The sequence below is a fragment of the Uloborus diversus genome, chromosome 6 (assembly GCF_026930045.1).
Source record: "Uloborus diversus isolate 005 chromosome 6, Udiv.v.3.1, whole genome shotgun sequence".
NCBI lineage: Eukaryota > Metazoa > Arthropoda > Arachnida > Araneae > Uloboridae > Uloborus > Uloborus diversus.
The window spans coordinates 155,785,528-155,798,731 of NC_072736.1; positions in this window are offsets into that span (position 1 = coordinate 155,785,528).

Here is a 13,204-nt window from a genome sequence, read left to right on the forward strand (position 1 = left end):
AAATCCTACAATTTTTTGGTTTGTTGCTATTGAGTGGGTACCATTCTGTTCCTTCTGAAGATATGTATTGGAGCAGTGCAGAAGATACATTTGTGCCAATTGTACTAACAGTTATGCCTCAAAATCGTTTTCGAAAAATAAAAAACAACTTTCATTTGATGGACAACCATGAATTAAAACAAAATGACAAACTAAGAAAAGTTTTCCTTATTTACGAAGAATTGTGTAAAAACCCTCAACAATTTGGTGTATTTCATGAAAAATTAAGCATAGATGAATCTATGGTTCCCTACTACGGTCGGCATTCATGTAAAATGTTTATTAGATGAAAACCAATAAGATTCGGCTTCAAAATTTGGATGCTGTGCTCTTCAAGTGGATACCCATATTCCATAGAGATTTATTCAGGCAAAAAAGAAGGATCCCCTGATGTGCAATTAGGATCCAGAGTTGTAAATGATCTATTATCAGTTTTGACTGACACGTCTAAGCATGAAGTATACTTTGATAACTTTTTTACATCATATGACTTAATTTCTCAGCTATCAACAAAAAGTGTACGAGCAACAGGAACAATTCGTGAAAACCGAACTGGCCATTGCCCACGGAAATCCAAAAAAGCCCTTTCTAAAGAAGATCGCGGAAATTTTGACTATCGATCTGATGGATCAGTGTACATGTGCAGCTGGAAAGATAATGCAGTGGTTACAGTAGCATCTAATTGTTATACACATGAGCCACTTGCATCTGTAAAATGTTACTCAAATGCGCAGAAATGCAAGATAGATGTGCCACAACCTCATCTTATCAAGAGATACAATGAAGGAATGGGGAGTGTGGACGTCTTTGATAAACTTTTAGGGAGCTACAGACCTCATTTGAGGAGTAAAAAATGGTTATGGAATCTTTTTAGTAATGCTCTGAATATTTCAGTTGTAGCTAGTTGGTTACTTCATTGTGATTTACACGAAGTCAAGATGAAGCATTTAGAGTTCCGAAGAGAAATAACTCACCTCCTAAGAAGAAAAGTACGAGTGGAAAGTCCTCCAGGGCCTCGTTGTCATTTACATAAACGGTCAAGAATGTCTGACGGACATTATATTGTATCTGCATCCCAAGGACGTTGCGCGGTGTGCAAAAAAATACGACTAAGAAATGTTTCCATTGCGACAAACGACTTCACCAGCAACGCTTCCTTTCATATCATGGGCATTAGATATTTCTGTATTGGATTTTCTGAATTCTGATATGTACACAAATGCAATTTAAAATATTATTTTTTCCGCAATAAAGTATGCTAAGATAAAATCCGCATTCAAAACCTCTTAGTTTAAAAGAATTCTCTGAAAAAAAAAAAAACTTCATGCAAAACGCCAATGTTCCAAAAATGGAACACACTGAAAATCATAGAAAAAAATATTTTCTGGAAATTTTATTTTATTTCTGTATTTACTAGACATAAATAGACATAATTTCAAAAAATTACTCAAATTTGATCATCCGTCAATAGTTCGGCGGTTAAACGGTTAAAAAAAAAATTTTTTTTTAAATGAAATATTTCTAAATCCCCTTATTTTGAGAATCTTTAAGAATTATTTATTTTCATTCAGTCTTAAAAAGAGAACATTAACTTTTGTTAAACTATGATTTTATGCTTTACAACTTATTAGAAAACATCAACTTTTATTAGCAAATTATTTCTTTACCTTTTCTTTTCAAATAGTAAGTAAATGCCTGTAAATGTTATTGCATAGCTATAAAATTACTTTCTCTATCTGACAATACAGCGTTTATCATTTGCTGGAAGTAAGTTGGTATTAGAGAGTAACTAAAGCAGTTTCCAAAGTTTATTTTCTTTCCCGTTCCTTAAATGGGAATAATTGTAAAAATAAATATAATAAAATATAAACATAATAAAAAATAAGTGTAATAAAATATAAATATAATAAAATATAAATATAATAAAGTATAATTATAATAAAATGTTAATATAAAAAATAATATAATTTTAAAATATTCGTGTATATGAAGAAATAAGTAGGTGTTACGCTTTTTTTCGCTCTGTATAGCTTGAACAGAAGCGAGTTTGAACGTACGGACGTATTGTGGGATTCAATTTGGGGAGTGTCAATAACGTCAAAAGTTATGGATGGGTTTAAACCGATCAGAGCTCAATATGTCATTGACGAGGTCTTTGAAGCACGTGTGAAATTAACTTTACCACACCGCTTAATATTCTGAATTGATGTATTGAAGTAGAGTTAATATGTTATTCATTGTTTTTCTATTTTTCTTATTGGGCCACCTAACAAACATATGGCAAACGAGTGGAGCAAGAATCTGTAATGAAAAAATAATCTTTTTTTCTCACCAGACAAGTCAGTGCTTTCTCCTACTGGTGAGGAGGGGAGGGAGGGGGGGGGGAATGAGCGATGATATTTTGTCATAATAGTCCTTTTATGTCTACACTAGTGGTTCCCGCACAGCTTTGCCGGTAGTAGAAAACTAAAAGGTCATTTGGTTCGCCAGCATATTTACAAATATTGGATGATGAATTTCTCGCCAATTTGCTTGCCCATGTTACGGTTCCACGTTATAATATTTTCGTAATTTAATATTCCACATTGTGATAATTTGTTGGATAAAATTTTCTTAAAATTGAAATAGAAAAAGAACAAAATCGAATTTTTGAAAAATCGCTTCGAGATGCACACCCCAATGCTACGAACTAACTTTGTGCCAAATTTCATGAAAATCGGCCGAACGGTCTAGGCGCTATGCACGTCACAGAGATGCAAGCATTCAGCTTTATTATTAGTAAAGATTACCAATCACACATACAATGCTTAGACAGGCATTATAGTATATCCTCACTCTGAGTGTGCCCATGTATTTTCTACCATCTATTCGAAAGTAGTTGGAAAATCTTACAGTACAGTGAAGGTTCAAAATTGTGGTTACTATAGAAAATTCTTCATCTTTTTATCCTTCAGAAAATGTTACGTTTCAACATAAATCAGTAATCAACATTTGGGGATGCATAATTTCTAAAATTAGTGCAAATGCAAAAAATAATACTGAAATATTTTGAATACAAAACAATTTGTTATGCGACATTTTCTGCAGTTTCATTGTATACAAAAGTCTTCTTGCTGCAGAACAAAGCCTAATAAGGACTTGTCCCAAAGCCTGATCAAGGAGGGCGGCAGGAGCAAGCCGGAACACCTTACCTTGGGCGGACAATTTCCTCTATTTCTGTTGTCTTTTTTCCGTTTTAACTCGACATAAAACTTGAAGGAAAATGGTAAGAGCGGCGGTTAAAAGTTTTTGTTTCGGATTGGAAAAAATTGTAGACTGGCAGATTTGTTTTAAGCAAGACAGATTCTGAGGAAAATTACGAACATTTGATTGGTTCTGAAAATGGAAACAGTGATTGGTCAGGAATGTTAAGCAAAATAAACCACTTCCTAACTGTGTTTATTAAAATGCGTATAAATTTGTTTCATATTGCAAATATTTTAATTTAGTGATTTTGCATCGAGTTCAGCATCGAAATAACTAAAACTGTTATTGGGTGTTTGTTTAAGGAAACGTAGTATTTTACACAAGCGTACAATGTTCTAAAAATATCCTAAAGTGTCCACATTTTTGGTCACCTTTGTACAAGTAGTCTTGAACTGCCCCAAAAGTCTCACGAAACGTAATTTCAGTACGCAACTTTTGAAATTTTTTTAAAAGTTGTAGTTCCTGATCATTACTCGGGATATATTTTACCTTTTACTGGCCCAGTTTTATTTCTAGATAAAATTTCTACCATCACTAAAAAAATTATAAAGCGAACTAAAAAGAAAAAAAAATATTACAAGTATTTTCTTCTAAAAGTGATTATTTACAAAAATAAATAAATACATAAAGCACAACTTATTAATCGTTCTTTCCAATGATACCAATGTATCCGTAGGGAAAGTGAGAAACTCCAAACAGTATTTTTTTTTCTTTTCGATACCACTTCAGTTTTAGATATGGAGTCATTTTAATGATAATATTTCCAATTTGGGTCTCTAAAAGATTTTTGAAACGATGAAAGCTGAAATAGGGCCAAATGAGGGTAATCGAAAATCAATATTGGCATATCGGAAAATAAACTACATGGTTTATTGCCATCAAGTTGAAATTCAGTAGCAAAAATACCCGAATCCTTACAGAAATAAAACGGAATTGCCTTTTTCCTTCAAATAAAATAAATGTTTTAATTTCTGTGTTTTGAAAAAAAAATCTTAAAAATCTTTCCATTTTTTATTAGTTTCACAGCAAAGATTTTTTTTTGTTATTTTTATGTTCTTATTCCTGTTGTTAGATAAAAATAAGTGAACAAATAAAATAGATAAAATAAGTAAAGAAAGAAAAATAACAAAATAAAAATAATAATTTGAATTTTGACAACTGGAATTCAAATTATGTTTCTCGCAATCACGTGTGTGTTTGTGTCTGTGTGCAGGCATGAGTGTGTGAGTATGTGTGTGGGTGTGTATGGGTATGTGTGTGTGTGGGTGTGTATGTGTGTGGATATGTTTGTGTGTAGGTGTGTGTGTGTATGTGTGGGTATGTGTGTGTAGGTGTGGTGTGTATGTGGGTGGGTATGTGTGTGTAGGTGTGTATGTGGGTGGGTATGTGTGTGTAGGTGCGTATGTGGGGTGTGTATGTGTGTGGGTATGTGAGTATGTGTGTGTGTAGGTTTGGGTGTGTATGTGTGTGTGTATGTAGGTGTGTATGCATGCGCGTGTGTGTATGTATGTTTGGTGTGTATGCATGCGCGTGTGTGTAGGATATGGACGCAACCTGGAGACTTTGCTCGCTAGAGGAGCAGCATCGAGAGGGGCTGGTCGACGGTGATGCAGCAGAGGGAGGCGGGGGGGGGGGGGAAATAAAATCATTGGAATTTAAAACAGTCAAATGAGAACAATAAGCAATGCGATTGCTCAATAAATTAACGAGTGAGGCCAATTGAAAAGACTGCAACTGATTTGCAATATTAATCTATGTGCGTTCCTAGTACAATTAAGCATCTCAGAATCTTGAGTGCAAAAACTGAGAGTTTTAACCCTTAAAATTCTTTAAAATGAAAGGTCACAAAATAGAAATTACAATAACTTACATTTTTCATCTAAGTATTTTGGTTTTGAAACTCATACCAAGTATTTAAACCACTTTTAACTTATATATTTACATCTAAGTGTTTTTATTTGACAATTCATGGCAAGTATTTCCATTACTTTAACTATTTTTTTAATTTTCTTTTTCTGTATGAGATTTTTGTAAAAGTTACATGCCTGTTTTGTTTGTAATTGCCTTTCGTCAACTATATTTTCCTCATTGTATTTTTGTTTAAAAAATATTAATGATGGTATTTTACCGTTGTAAATACGTCACTTGGTTTCTTGAGTAGTTTACATTCTACTTTTGTAGAGAAATAGAAGGAAAAAAGTTAACACCGTTACCACATTCGCTGCGCTTTATGTCTTCATATTGTAATTTAATTGCGGGATTTTTTAACATTTTAATAGTGCTTTTTATGATACAGTATTTAGTTGGGCATTTTGATGGCACAATTTAGTTCTTTGATGGATTTTTTGCCCATTTTAATGGAACTTTCAGTCCCGTTTAACTTATTTTGTTTAAAGTTTATTGAAGGAACAAAGTAACCTATGCGGTATTGTCAAACATGTAGCCTTTATAACGAATAAATACCTTTGTGCTGAAAATTAAAATAATCAGTTATCCAACGTTTATGAAGCACAAAAAATGCAAATTATTCACGGATGACTTTTTATCCGGAAGCTCACACTTCTTTGTATTGAAAAAGGTGTTCCTTGTAACACCGAAACACGTGTCTGCAATTTTTTGCATTTTTTGTGCTTCATAAACGTTGGATAACTGATTATTTCCTATAGCCTTTATTAAAGATCAAGATATTTAGTTGCCACTCGCCAAACAGCTACAAAATAAAACAGGGGGACTAAACATTTTAGTTTCATTTGTTTGCCTGGTCGCCCATTTTTAAAACCCCTCCTGTGTTATCGATTAACGTTGGTGCCATTAATTAGTTGTTTTTACGTTTATTTAAACACAAAATTTTTAGGATTTAGTAATAATTTAAAAGCTAATTTTGTAATGAGTTCATTTTTTGATTTACAAAAAAAAAAAATAAATAAATAAATAAAAAAAAAAGCTTGACTTAAAGATTTTCTTCTACTGGTCACTAACTACCCAGAAAAAAAAAATCTCTACCGTGATCTATACAGGGTCGTTGAGGTAAATCCGGAATTTGTTTATTAACTGCCCTCTAGCGGTTGTTGAGTGCATATTTGCGAATAGGTCATCTAATGTGTAGTTCATATCGTCACGAGGTGCGCGCATATAGACACGTTACAACAAGCAACAACATGAGCCGGGAAGAAGACAGAAGAGCAGCGATCCTTGAGTCCCTTCGTGCCGGTAAATCACCAAAGGAGATTATTGAGTGGTTATCTTCAGGTCAGTTGAGTGGATGCTTCAGAAGTGCCCACCAAATTTCCAGCAGCGGTCATAGTCCTTGGGGTTATCAGCAGCGAAGGGGATGTTATGCCACCTCATTTCTTTGAAGAAGGTCTCAGAATCAACGCCGATGGATACATTCACGTATTGGAAACGGTAGTCAAGCCCTGGATGGACATGGTGGCCGCCGGAAGAGATTTATGTCTTCCAGCAGGACTCAGCGCCAGCCCACAAGTCGAGAAAAACCCAAGCTTGGCTTCACAGTAATGTGCCCTACCACTGGACACCCGACTTGCGGCCACCCTCCAGCCCGGATCTCGATTACTACTTTTGGGGCGTAGTTGAGGAAAAGGTTAACGCAAAATTTCATAATACCAAGGACGCGCTGAGAGCCACCATTATTGAGGTGGTGCCCAACGTGGACAGGAAGGAGGCATGCGGTCGGTTCCGGTCACGTCTTGAGCGAGTGGTGGCAGCTAACGGCGGCTATATAGAATAATTTCTTTTTATAACATATTTTCTATAATATTGAAAAGTTGCGTACAAAATAAATCCTTTTTGTTTGCGTTATAAGAGTTTTAATACTTGTGTCCCATTTTCCGGATTTACCTCAACGGCCCTGTAGAATGTTGACCAAACATAGTGGCAATGACTAAAATGGAAAGTAATCAACAGAGTTAAAAATTTGCCAAATGTCGTACTTATCAGTGGTGTTCCCATAGGACTCCATATACGCCGTATACTCTCAAACATTTTTCAGACATATAGCGTATACCCCCTCAAGCTTCATAAATTTCATATTATGACATACTATGTATATGATTAGGCTTGCCAAACGTCCCGGTTTGACCGAGACAGTCCCGGTTTTCAGACAAAATCCCAATGTCCCGGCCGGTTTACTTCACGTCCCGGAAAAAAGTATATTACAAATTAAAATTATTAATTAAGAAGGATTATTTAGGATAATTACATTATCATTTGTAACATTGACTAGTAAAATTAATACCAGATTAGCTTGTGAAGATTTTTACAAGATTAAAACCAGAAAAGACTGTCCAAAGAAGTCGTATAAAGCAATAAGTATGTCTAAATATTGTTAAATTTTTTATTCCTCAAAGTTTCTTTTTCAACAAAAATAAGTTGTACATATTTACATCTAAGAAGTTAAATGTTCAAATTTTATCTGCTTATGCCATTTTTTACTACCCCTGTTTTAGGTTTATAATTAGTAACCCTTTATTCATAGGCTTTAGAATACACTGACCTATAAAATAGTCAAAAGATCAGCCACAGGTGTGTAACCTTTTGAATAATAGCGACGCAAGGGGGGGGGGTGGCATTCCGGTGTCCCGGTTGAACACTTCAGAAATTTGGCAAACCTATATATAATCACATACACAAATTGTGCGTAATGGATTACTGGGAGTATACCCTCAGAAAAGTTGATGGGAACATCACTGGTACTTATAACGAAAAAGAACCAAAATAACTTTTCATTCTTTTAAGAAACTAAGTGGGTTCTTTCTTAAGAAACTAAGGAAGTCATTTGTTGAAGCATTTTGAACACAACTTAATTTGTGTAATATACATCGATGTATGATCTTAATGCATTCAAGTACCCCGTAAGCAATCTCTCAAAAATAGAAAACTTGAACCTTGAAGTATCTTCAAAATTGGTTTCAAATACGAGAGCACATATTCAACTATCTATGTTCCCTTAATAAGCGTCTGTTGAAGTGTTAAGAATCATTAATCAGTTCTATCCGTTCCATAAATCACTCAGGCAGGTGCAGGCACTTCAGTTACGTTCGAAAAGTTATGTTCTGAGGTGCTTCTAAATAAAACTCTAAGAGTGGTTGTTTTGTGCTTACCACGTGAATGAAAAAAAATTAGTGTTTCAATGACTTACATATCTTGTGCTTCTAATAAATTTTCTGTCATTATCAGAAAAGTTGTAACATCTTTCAAGGATTTGATGTTTGAAAATCATTGACACGAAATATGGAGAAGGTGGTTTAAGTTATGGAATAAAAATTTTAAAAGTTAAGTTGACGTATGCTTTTATAAATCGGTCCTGTAGTGCTTCTTTCCTGTTCTAGCGTGTTAAATTACTGCGGCAAGAAAGTCTCAGTTTTATATCTATAACGAGGAAATAATTCGTAAAAACAAAATGCAAAATGTTTTTAATTTTTAAACATAACATTATATTGAATTCTAATTTTCTTACCTTTTTAACCGCACGTACCCCTTTTTGTGTATCATTAACTATAGAATCCCTAAATTACAAAAAAAAAAAACCTTCATAAAAAAAATGTGCTTCATTCAAGTTTACCTGTTAGCATTGTTAAAGTTTAACTACTTTTCTTTTAATTACAAACGGAAAACTTTATTTTGTTGAATGTTATTAAAAATTTTATTTATCCGACAAAAAAGTACCCAGGAAATAATTAGTCGGAACCCTTAGACTTGCTTTCTTTTTCATTACTAAGTTCATTCCAGCATTTCAAATTTGCCATAAATCTTCTCGTCATTAAGCTTGTTTAAACACTTGCTTTTCAGCTAAATTTAACTCAAAAAATCCTTTTTCGTGGAAGTAAGCTGTCGTATACCACAGAGATATTTCAGAGAAACATTTGACAGTTTTTTGTACTCATTTTCAGCATCATTTCAGAGGTTAATTCACAAACAAATTATCGAAAGACATCTGTTCCAATAGACGATAACACGATATTGCTACAAATTTTGCCAGATTTAAATTTCAGCATTATGGTTTGTTTATTTTTTGGTTGTTAAACGCTTTCCCGTCAGAAATTTCATATATTCTAATATAAGGGGTGCGCATATTTCCGGTTGAAAATCACTCCCCTAACTAAAAGCTCTAACAATGATTCTTTTTTTTTTTGCTCAACAATGTTTTACTAGTGCTTACTTGAATTGCTTGTTGCAACTTGAAGTTATTAAACGTCACTTTGAAATCGCAACATAAAAATTCTGCACTAATACCCTAGTTTTTGCCATGTTTATTTAACCATGATAATCTAGAATTTTATTCAATTTCATAGAAAAAGGTTACTTCAGAAGCATTCTCATAATAAACAAAACAAAAAAAAAAAAAAAAAAAACTAATGCAAAATTAGACAGACAGAAAGAAGTAGAAATAATAAAACAGGTAATGTACAAAGCGATAGAGAGATAACGACAATAACAAGTACAAGCAAAAGTAAATAAGTGGAAGTAAGCTTGGAGCAAAAATTTTAATTTTAACACAATTCCTCTTCCTCCAGCCCAAAAGAAAACAGGTATTTATTATTGAGTAATTCCTATTGTTTATCTCCTAAACTTTTCTCCTAAACTAATCTGCTAATAAAAGAAACCTTCTTTTTTTAAAAACTTTTTTTCTTTTTTTGCCTGACAAGAAACAATTGATTGGACCATTAACTTAACTGGAATGCATTTTTTTCATGAGAAATATTGATAATACGAGTCAATGACCAAATCAGTAATTTTCAGAAAAAGCATTTTCCAATTCATTTATGCTTTTAGCTTGTATCAGTTATTTCCTAATCAGTGATTGAAAAAAACAATTCACAGAACAACATTTAATCCCAACCATCAATTCGTATTAAATGGTATTATTACCTAGAAAATAAGCTTTTTTTCGACTATAACGTAATTTTAAGAATCCGTTAGTTCTCACCAAATCTCCCTGATAAGCCCCATTTCTTCCCAAGGATATTTCTTGTTATATATATATATATATATATATATATATATATATATATAATATTCCTTTTTTTCTCTTTTTTTTACGTAGTGAATGAAATATTGCAAACGCGAAAATTTTCTCTCAAATTTGGGCATAAATTTCCGTATTACTTACCTCCAAATGAATATTGAGCAGTTTTATAGGCCCATCCGCATGCACATATGAACACTCGAAATATTCTTTGGCTATCCCCGAGTTAATTATCCTGAATTTTCTCGTGGCGACTGTAAGTACGTATGTCTGGGTTATCTCGCATAACTCAAAAACGGTGCGACGTAGAAGCTTGCAATTTTGTGTAGACTTTGAGTGGCGTCTAGTTGTGCACCTCCCCTTTTAATTGCACTGGGGCTCTAGTTTTCTGTGCTTTTGAATTATTTTTCTGCTTTAAAATTGATCTACTTTTGTTAAAATAACTTTATTTCCCATCCCATTTCTGAAGTGACTCAAAGTGATCCTTAAAAGAAGGATATCTTAGAACAAGACAGCTTACTCATGTACAGTAAACTCTCGATTACCCGCGAGCGAATTATCCGCATGGCGGAATATCCGCGAGTATATCAACAATCATGAACATTTATTTTCGTAACAAAAATAAAATATCAATAACTGTACTTTTTTTCGAAAAATTGTAAATTTAAACTTAGTTGTCTTTGTTTTATTTTTTTGCTTATTTATTTACTTTTTTGTGCTTTCTTCATCGTATTAACACTTGTGATTTATTGCTGCTAAGCTCTGCTGTGCAAAAATACAAAACATTTTTACTGTATTTTATATATTTTAACTGTTTGTAGAAAGTATTATGCATCAATACAGCCAAGTTTTGAGGAAGGACAATTTTTACCTTAATTGTCCTTAATTTAGCCTTTTTGTGATTTATCCCCGATTTTTACTATCCGCGGCACTAGTGCCACCCAATTCCGCGGATAATCGGGAGATTACTGTAGTATGAGTTTAATAATTATTAGTTCTTGATTTTGGATTACTATACAATAATTTAGAAGTGTTTCCGTTTTAAACCAACGGATGCAATAACAGTATCAAAATTTTACTGGGCCGGTTTGAAATTTGAAAAACTGCGGCTCAAAGTTACCTTAAACAAATGTACTGTAGAACCTCGTTTATCCGTCTCCTGTTAATCCTAATCTCCAGTTTATCCAGATAAAATTTTTAGAATTTTAAAAAAGTTTTATGTTTAGATAAATGTTATTTTTAAATTTCGGGGGTAGTAAGCCCGCCAAGCATTCGTTTTTTGTTTTGATTAAATGTAAAACTTCTGAATAGATCATGCAATAAATTATAGTAATCACATAAACATTATGGTGTACTTTTAGAGTCATTAAGACACAACTGCATCTGAGCTATGCATGATAAAGTGTTTGTGTGCAGCAATCCATTACAAAGTTTTAATTTAATTAAAAATTTGTTTACAAGAATGGGGTCGTTTCCAAAATTTTAAAAGTATTTTTTTCAGAAAGAGCATACTTAAAAACATAGGATCTGACCACTTTTTAAATAATTTGACTAAGTTTAATATTAAAAAAAAAAACTTTAATCGGTGCGCTTTCATTGTTTACGCTTCTGCCGATGACATCACAAATGATGAAATGCCATTCACTGTTGCCGTTCACAGAGCAATATATTTAATTCGCATCTTTACTCACGTGTACTGGCAACGATAGGGTTGAGAGCAAGCGTAGAGCGCCATATTTAATTCGCTTCTTGATTACCATAACGTGGAAACACAGTTGAAAGATGCGCCAAAGATGCATCATTTGTGACGTCATTAAAGGCCACGCCTTGTTTTCGAAATCGGACATTTAAAAAAAAATAATAATAACTGTTGGGAAAATAAGTCTTTTATGGGTCCGTGTAATCTTTTTTTTTTTTTTTTTTTGCTTATTCTATCAGTTTCAGTGACTAAAAATAGCACTTTTGACTGAAGGAAACAATCCCCCCCCCCTTTTTTTGGCTGAAACGAAAAGTATGTCTGTTCTTTTTTAGGAATGTTCCGATTAGTATCCGTGAAATCCGGTTCATCCGAATTTTCTTTTATCCGGTTAGCGGTTTTTCTCAGTTTATCCGGAAAAATGACGTTGTACTGTATCTCCTTTGTTGATACTTTCCTGTCTTTGCTGAAATCAATTTGGAAAGTACCAGTATCTTTCCACCAACAGACACGTCCATATTGATATCAAGTGCTATGCTTTGTTATTTCTATTTGCTACAAAACATTTTCGAAAGCGCCTGAAGACGTCTTGGCGGCCGAAAAAAATGAAAAGTAAACGTATCCGCTACTAAGTCGTTTAAAAGTAATTTCACTAAGGATAAAAAGTGCCGGGCCATGTTTCCAGGAATCTTGTTAATGAAGTGATAGTTGACAGTTTGATGAAACCGTCTGCCAACAGAGCCGGTGCGTGGGAGGGCACGACAAAGTGGGTTCAAGCAGAAAGAGATTGTTTTGGCCTGTGTTGGCTTCGAAGATCATGTAAATAAATTTGGATCCGTGCGGTGGTGGCGTGAAATATGGGAGACGAAAGGGTGGGTTGAACGGTTTCTGGTATATGTTCGAATATGCTAATTAATGGAAGAGATTTATTTACAAATTAATCATGCGGTCACTTCTTTTTTTGATGTACGCTCATTCAACCATTCATTTTGAATTATTTTTCGCTTCAAAGAAATATAGTGTTCCTTGTAATTTTTCAATTAACTACTTTGAAACGAAAGAAATTAAGTGTGGTTTTTTTTTTTTTTTTTTGATACTTAAGGCGAAAAACAATCTGACAAAAAAAGTTCAATTGATGACATGGGTGACGGGATGAGTTTTCTTTTTTTGAGCATTGCTGATTTTTGAATCACCGACATCCGTGGCGCATTTGCAGATTTTGAGATGTTTCAAAAAGT